General features: G+C 35.7%; 1 pseudogene; it reads left to right on the top strand.

Moving 5' to 3' along the window:
- Positions 1-5401: 5401 nt before the first annotated feature.
- On the top strand, positions 5402-5906 carry LOC105298546 (annotated as a pseudogene).
- Positions 5907-8553: the final 2647 nt, after the last annotated feature.

Raw genomic sequence — 8553 nt, 5'->3', positions numbered from 1 at the left:
TTTTTTTTTTTTTGACAAACATTTGTCTACTTCAAATTCTATGGAAAAATCACAATAAATCTCAAACCATGGTTGCTTGTCTTCATCACTCAAATTAAATGACGCAATGTGTTTTTATATATTCATAGTTTTTTCAAAAACATTATTTTATCTGATTGTTCTCCAAATATCATACTGACAGTAAATTGTCTATTTAAATGAACTAAATCTCTGAACTTTTAGCTATTTTACTGAAATTGTGGGAAATTGTCTGCTTATGTCATACACCATGATTTATATCTTTCTTCTCTTTGTATATATTTGAAGTCAATTCAGATAAATAGTCTCTTCACATTTCTTTCTCTGCATCTAATCACTAAATTTAAGGGCAGATTTACTTAACTGCACACAAAAACTTACATTTGGATTTTGTTCTATAATTGTTATTCATTTTTATACCAATGCAGAACACCACCCACATCTAGTTCCAACATCTGTTCATAAGAAAGAAAAAGCTCATCAGTTAATCTTGAAAGTTTTATTTTTGTTTGTCGAATCTCATTGCAATCATTCTTAACTAAAAACACTTTTATTCTACTTTGTAAAGCCCAAAACCCAAAAAAGAAAGCTTTTCATAATTTTATAATCAATTAATTGGATTTTCCTAATACATAAAATTAAAGACATTCTCTTTGAGATGAGGAGAAGCCTAGATTTATATAATATGGCTTCCTGAAATATCCAGTATAAACAATAAAGTGCCTTTCTATATGAGTCAGAGAGACTGTACTATCTCTTTTAAAGCACATGAAATGTAATATTTTCCTAAGAATTAATCTCATGCCGTGTACTGTTTAAAATCAACACATCTTTAATTTTTATACTATATAGCTTTCTCTTTACATCTTTTACTCTAAATTCCAAAGGACATATAGAACTTCATTTTTGTTATCTGCCAAAGACATCTTATGAATGCCATTCCTCAACAAACAAGATAATGAAGAAAAAGCCAATTCTGAGTTGCCCATTGTTACCTATCTCCTCAGTCTCCCCTTCCTCGTAAATCAACCTCCATTTCAACCTAGAGTTAAACTGAGTTTTTTGACGTAAGCCTTCAGTAAACAATCTACTCTAAACTCAATTTGCCATTCAGCTCTGTTCTCCTTGCTCATCTCTATAGTGTCTCTGATTATCTATCAGTCACAGCAGTTAATTTTACTTCCTGTTTAAGATAATAAATAGAAGTAATCAGATTATAATTATCATAAATTCTAACTTTCAAATGTATAAAACTACCAGATTCTAACCCCACCCATTCTCCTCCCTATTACCATAAAAGATGGATTTCTTTTGTCTTATCTGACACCAACGATGTATATGTGCTCCAGATCTTACTGTCCATTCCCACACAACCTCTCAAGGATTAGACCATCCACCACCACTTCCCCTCTAACATCATCTCATGTCCTCTGTTAGTGTTCCATCTCCCCTATTATTTTTTCAGCACTTTAGCATCATTTCTCTTATTCTCTACTTCTAATCGTCTCTGCTCATTCTTCATTCAGTACTTCTTTCTCCAGCTCCTTCCCAATAGTATTAATACTCAAACATAGTTAATTCTCACTTTTTGGAAAAATAAGATTGAAAGAGCAAGGGAAGGAAGGGAAAGAAGGAAAAAATGAAGGATTAAAGGAGGAAGGAAGGAAAAAAGAAGGAAATAAATGGAAATAGAAAAGAAAATTTAAAAAAAAGGAAAGAAAAAAGAAAAAGTGTTAAACTTACATATACTGGTTTCATCTTGGTTCTCTTTGATCTTTCACCTCAACATAAAAATTTTCTGGAAGAATTAATATCTCCATTTTCCAACCTTCTGTGTCACGTAGGATATTTTTAGCTGAACATCACAGAACCTACTATAAGTGACTTTTTCTGTAAGGGTCTTATAACTCATATAATGGATAGGGTTGCATTGAGGGGCTAAGTCAATCGCTTAACAATGTCATCAGTGTTTAGGCACTTTCTGTCTTGATATATACATTCAGCAATGTCTCTCCTTTGGTCCTTGGATGGTCACAGAAGTTCTATATTTTATAGGCAAACATGATTTATTCAGAGAAGAATTATGTTTTGCCTTGGCATTTCCTTTATATTAAGGAAGAAATCTCCCTAGCAAGCACTCACTCTTGACTCTATAACCAAAATTTGGTCACAAGCTCATACACAGCAAGGTTTGTGAAGAAGAAATGTGTATGTGTGTATGTACACACATGTAGAGGTGGTATATAGATTAGCTGTTGGGAAAGCAACATATAGTCTTTCTCATATCTATGCTCACTTTCTAAACAGCATATATCTTGATATTGTCCCTAACCCTACAACCCTCTTTCTTTAATTTCAAAATCAAAGCCCAGATCTCTAAGCTAAAAAACATTCTCCAGTTATCTTACTTGATACCTGAGCAATATTTGACAGAGCAGACCATTCCTTGATTACCAAAACACTTTTATTCTGTTACTTCTACATACTGTCTAGCTCCTACTGTCACTGGGTTCCTTTGCCAACCTCCTTTATAACCATTGTGAAATGAGAAAGTTGCTTATGGCTATATCCTAGGCCCTTATTTGCTAAACTCTGTAATTTTTTTCTAAAAATCTCTTCTATAATGCTTTATTTTCTATATGCCAATGGCTTCCAAATGTATATATCTGAGTCAGCATGCTCTTTTGAGTTCAAAATCTCTAAATCCAAATCATTACTCAACATCTGACCTTGGAAAACTCTGCAGAATTTCAAACTCAACACATATAAACTTTTTTTTTAAAAAGGTTGTTTTATCCTATCTTGAAACACCAGTCCAGCTGTTCAAACAAGAAACAAAAATACCACCCTTCACTCTTATATACAATGAATGGCCAAGTACAATGATGGAGACTAAAATAGTTCTTAAATTTGTATTTTTCTCTGCTATCATCATTAGTCAACAAGCTTTCTTCATCTCTTATGTAGGCTACTGTCATTGTCTCCTAGCTGTTTTTCTTAAGCTCTTTTTTTATTCATTTTTTAAAATATTGAAACAAGAAAAATCATTGTAATGCAAAATTGATTACCTGACTTCATTGGCAAAAATCTTTTAATGGCTTTCCATTTCCCTTAAGAAAAAGACAAACATTTTTAACATTAACATAAATTTCTTTATAATATTGCCATTGCCTTCCTCTACATCTCTCCTTGCATCATTTAGCTACTCATTATAATTCTACTTTATTTCCTTCTGTTCTCAATCAATGTCTTTTATTAATTCCACGATCTTCAAATATGTTAGTCTTTGTTGTGATTTCTACATACAACCCTCATTACCACCATCACTACCTATTTATTTAATCCCTATACACATGTCCAATCTCAATGAAGTATTTTCTATTAAACAAATTCTTCGTAAAACTTCTAACTTGATTATATTCACCAGGTACCTACCTCAATAGTACTGCTCAAAACACTCCTTTGTGCTTTTAAGTACTCATAAAATGCCCATTTTCCTCAGGGGGCTGTAAATGTGTCTGTCATATAACCAGCCGAAAGTGTTATTTGTTCTTTTCCACTTGTGAAAAATTAAAACTGATATTTTTGTCTTTATATGAAAAGGAATTCAGGAAATTCAACCCCCCAGAAATATACAACATGGTTCACTATAACCAGTACAATGTTTGTCTCACTACTACTCTATTCTTAGTATATTTTACAGCAAGTGACATAAGGCATATGTTCTTTTGCATGTGGGTTCTAATAGTGGTTGTGTCAGGGTACTTAACTGGAAAGGGTAAAGTGGTTTTTCTTTCTTTCTGCTCCATCCTGGTAACCCTAAACCCTGAATCATAGTAATTGGCAGGCAAGCTTCTTGGTTCCACTTCAACTTCCCTGTTAGTAACTCTTTTATGTGGTTTACTGGAGAGCTCTATAACTGAGCCATTCAACCACCCTCATCTGGCCCACTCTCCTGTGTAGCTCTCCATACTTTTGTCCTCACCCTTAACTCTACTTTACAGAAAAAAGGCGAGATGCAATTTGCTCCCAGACTCTCTGTGAAGTCCCAGTGAGCTACAAGGAAGTAGAGCTCAGAAAGCACCAAGAACAGAGGGAGCATCTTCTCTGTATGGACATCATGATTTCCACAGAGGTTTGATGGGATGACATTACCATTTTCACAGATTCTACTTTAGTCACTAGTAACTCCTTCTTGATTCCTACCTAATACATTGTCCTTGCAAAGTGTCATGTCATTTGTTTTTCTGTCATAATGAAGGTTGGCTACAATGAAAAAAAAAAGTGCTTATTGGCTAAATGGTAAATTAATCTCACAAAATATCAATAGGTAGTTGGATAATGTATGATTACATAAATATGTTTCTGTATACAAAGGAATCACAGAACGTTAACCCACAGAAATTTTTCTTTAATGACAAAAAATACAAGTAATGTAAAGTTAACATTGTGGAGGTATTTTGGGCCTGATGACACTTCCAGAAATACCTAAATCACACCATGTAAATTTTACCTTATTCTATGTAATCAAAATCTTTCTGGGCATATGCTGTATATGCGCATGCACGCATGTGCGCATGCTCACACACACACACACACACACACACACACACACACACACACACACCCCATACATTAGTAAAGATTTTTATGTGGCTTGTGTTAAGAAGTTAAATAAGTAATTTTGTCTTGAGGAGGAGGTAGACTGTAGTTAATGCATAACTCGATGAGAGGACTGACAGGGGGTTGCTTCTGTCTCTTTTTCCTATTCTTCCTACAGTTCCACCACTGCACACTATTGATCATGATTACATTTAATGGGTAGTAGAAGTTTTATACACCAGAAGGCATATCCCAGCTTCCATCATTGTCAGCTTCATAATGTGTGCAGGTTTCTTAACATCTTTATCTGTTTCTTTATATATATGCTGGGAATAATAAAAGTCCCATTCAACTACAGATGTTCCTAGACTTATGATGAGGTTACATCCCAATAAACTCACCGTAAGTTTAAAATATCATAAGTTGAAATGCATTTAATACATCTAACCTACTGAACATCATAGCTTGGCCTAGCATATCTTAAATGTGCTCAGTATACTTATATTAGCCTACACTTACATAAGCTCAGAACACGTATGTTAGCCTAGTTGAGCAAAATCAAACAAAATAATTATCTGTAGAGTATTGATTGTTTATACTCTTGATTGTGTAGCCGACTAGAAGCTGGCCAGTATGACAAGAGAGTATTGTACCACATATCGCTACCCTGGGAAACGATCAAAATTTAAAGTACAGTCTCTACTTAATGCTTTCACACCATTATAAAGTCGAAAAATCATAAATTAAAGCATCATAGTCTTCCGGTCCCAGGCGCTTCTGGATCCCCGGGCTTCGGTGCACACATGGCCAAGTCCAAGAACCACGCCATGCATAACCAGTCCTGAAAATGGCACCAAAATGGCATCAAGACACTCTGATCATAAAGATATGAATCTCTTAAGAGGGTGGACCCTAAGTTCCTGAGGAACATGCGCTTTGCCAAGAAGCACATCAAGAAGGGCCTGAAGAAGATGCAGACCAACAACGCCAAGGCCAGGAGTGCACGCGTTAAGGCTATCAAGGCCCTCGTAAAGTGAAAGGAGGTAAAGCCCAAGATCCCAAAGGGTGGTAGCTGCAAGCTCAGTCAATTTGCCTACATCACTCACCCTAAGCTTGGGAAACATGCTCGTGCCTATACCGCCAAGGGTCTCAGGAGGCTCTGCCAGCCAAAGTCCAAGGCCAAAGCTCAAACCAAGGCCCAGAATGCAGCTGCAACTCTGCCTCCAGCTCAGGCTCAGGCTCTGGCTCCCAAAGGTGGCCAGGCCCTCACGAAGGCTGCAGAGTAGAAGTCTGTTTCTCGATGTGAGGATGGAAGGACAGGCGTGAGCCTTGGGCTACTGTCTGTGATGGACTGTTGTCCTCCTGTACTATTTGTACAAATAAACTTGAGACAGGAGCTGTCAAAAAAGAAATCATAATTTAGAGACCCTCTATGTTTTTTTATGTCTTTTTAGTTAGAAGTATATCATATAATCTGCCTATGTACAAGAGAATTTAGAAAATATAGAATTTTTTATAGTTTGTTTGTGGGTTTTGATTTGGAATTCCCAATCTTCTAACAAAATCATATGTTATGAGCTGAATTGTGTTCTCCTCGAGTTCATACACTGAAGTTCCAACTCCCAGATTCAAAATGTACCTAAGAATGTAACCATATTTCAAGGTAAGATTTTTAAAGAGGTGACTAAATTACAATGAAGCAGCTAGGGTGGGGCCCTAGTCCAATCTAACTGCTGCTTCTATAAAAAGAGATAGAGACACTAGAGTCTTCTGTGCAAAGGGAGGCCATTTATAAGCCAAGGAGAGAGCCCTTGAAATTAACCTTGCTGGCACCTTGATCGTGACTATCCTAACCCATAACTGTGAGAAAATATATTTCTGTTGCATAAGCCACTTGGTCTGTGGTATTTTGTTATGGCAGGCATACATAGAAAACCAATAAATCAGAGTTTTGTTAAGAAATGAAGGCACACACAATATAGGGTTGAAAGGAGTTCTTAGAGAAGATTGAATCAGTTCCCTCTTTTTTGCATCTGTCTACATCATGTACTCGTCATCTTCTGGGTAGATTTCTAAACCTTTCTGGTCTAGAACCATAGGTTCTGGTTAAGGATACTCACCTACATGGAGATAATAGTAGTGCTTATCTCATTGGACAGGTGAGATGATGATGAAAATAAAACAAGGCTTTATTTTCTTAACACAATGGCTGCTTTTAGTATATTCTCTATCTTGCATTTGTTATAACTTTTAACATAATAGATAATTCTGTAGGGAGCTAAAGCTCCCCAAATTCAAAAGAGTGCATGGATTATCTCAGGAGGCCTGCTTGCATAAAAAAGAAAAGGCTGGTTCTGTGGAATTCCAGGAAGAAGAAGATTAAGTATAGACAAAGGGAGTGTCGAAGGGAGTGTCAAAGGGAGTGTCAAAGGGAGTGTCAAAGGAAGTGTCGATTGTACCTCGATCTTCAGGATGTTACTTTTATTATGTTATTTTGGGATACACAAAGGAACAGATTATGTATAAAGAGAAGCATAAGAAATAAACTTGGAGAGACAGTTGTGAGATCTGTTCTCCCTCCTGCACCCTGTCTGTCTTCTCTTTTTTCTCAGTCCCCGCTCCCCCATTCAGGTATCCGGTTTGACTTGGTCGGCTGGCTTCCGACATAATTCTTTGATAATTTTTTTAATATAGTGATGAAACTTTCTGAAATCTCATATTAAAATTTACAAATTCCGTATTTCTCTATTAGATCTCTAATTTAATCTTCTGATTATATTATTTATTCACAGAATAACTGATGGGAGTTTTCCTTATTTTGAAACAAATATTTGATTAAGAACATGTTACAGGCATCTTTAATAAGATAAATGTCCTTTATATTAGTTTCAGTTAATTATTTGTTCACATCGAGAAGAAAGAAAATTTTTTTTCAAAATTTAAAAAGCAGCAGAAAGAGTTACATTCCATTTTTTCAGAAAGATGGCAACCTGTGACAAGTTTACAATTTGAACCTGAGGTTGGCACTTAATAGTGGTTGTCGGAATTGGAAATACCAGTTTCTTCCATTCAAGTAGTCACTTGAGAGAGCAAATACAAAGGATGATACCAAATAGAGTTTGGAGCATTGAAGGGGCAATCAAATACATTGCAGGACAAATGGAAGAAAGTGATACTGTGAACTCAGGGAGGAGATGGTTCATCTATCACATAACTAGCAAAATTGCTATTTGTTTGTTCTTTTCCAACTTGGTAAAATATGAAACTCATTTCTCTATCTTGCATGGGGAAGCAACGAAGGAGATTTAAAATACCTCAAATACATCACGTGGTTTGATATAAACTTACATCAAACAATTTTTAAAAAATAAAAAAGTAATTAGAACTAGAACTCTGATTAAAATAACTTATCTAAATAATAACATATATGTGAAGTTTTCAATCATTTTTCCTGCATACTAAGTACCTATGTTCCATTGATTCAGATATCCTAGGATTTACTTATAATTTTTTGGAGAATATGAGAGTGTTTGACAACAATTCTAGTTAATTATTTGTTGAAATTTCTGTGTAAATTAGCTCTCGAATGTTGGTTTGAATTGTCTCATACCTACTCGTCTCATATTTCATCTGTTGCTGCTTTGATTACCAGCTCTGTGTGTACATCGCCCAACTTCCTCTCAGCAAATGGACCTGGCAGAGAGTCGGGTTCATTTGCTGAGATGCCCCTGCCCCTTGTCTCACACTTCATAAATCCTGACCCTCATGGCAGGGCTGCTGTGTTGACCCTTAGCAAGCTGTAAAGTAGAACTTAGGAAGGTTGGCATTTATATAGAGGGCCTATGGACCTTACAGAACTGGAGGCAGGCCAGATTTAGCTCTACAGTTGGTGAATCTTTATTCTAAATGTATGAAAAGTGATTTTTTTCAAGT

This window comes from Pteropus vampyrus, unplaced genomic scaffold, assembly GCF_000151845.1.
Source record: "Pteropus vampyrus isolate Shadow unplaced genomic scaffold, Pvam_2.0 Scaffold156, whole genome shotgun sequence".
In the NCBI taxonomy this organism is placed as follows: domain Eukaryota; kingdom Metazoa; phylum Chordata; class Mammalia; order Chiroptera; family Pteropodidae; genus Pteropus; species Pteropus vampyrus.
This window is presented reverse-complemented; position numbering and strand designations above follow the sequence as displayed.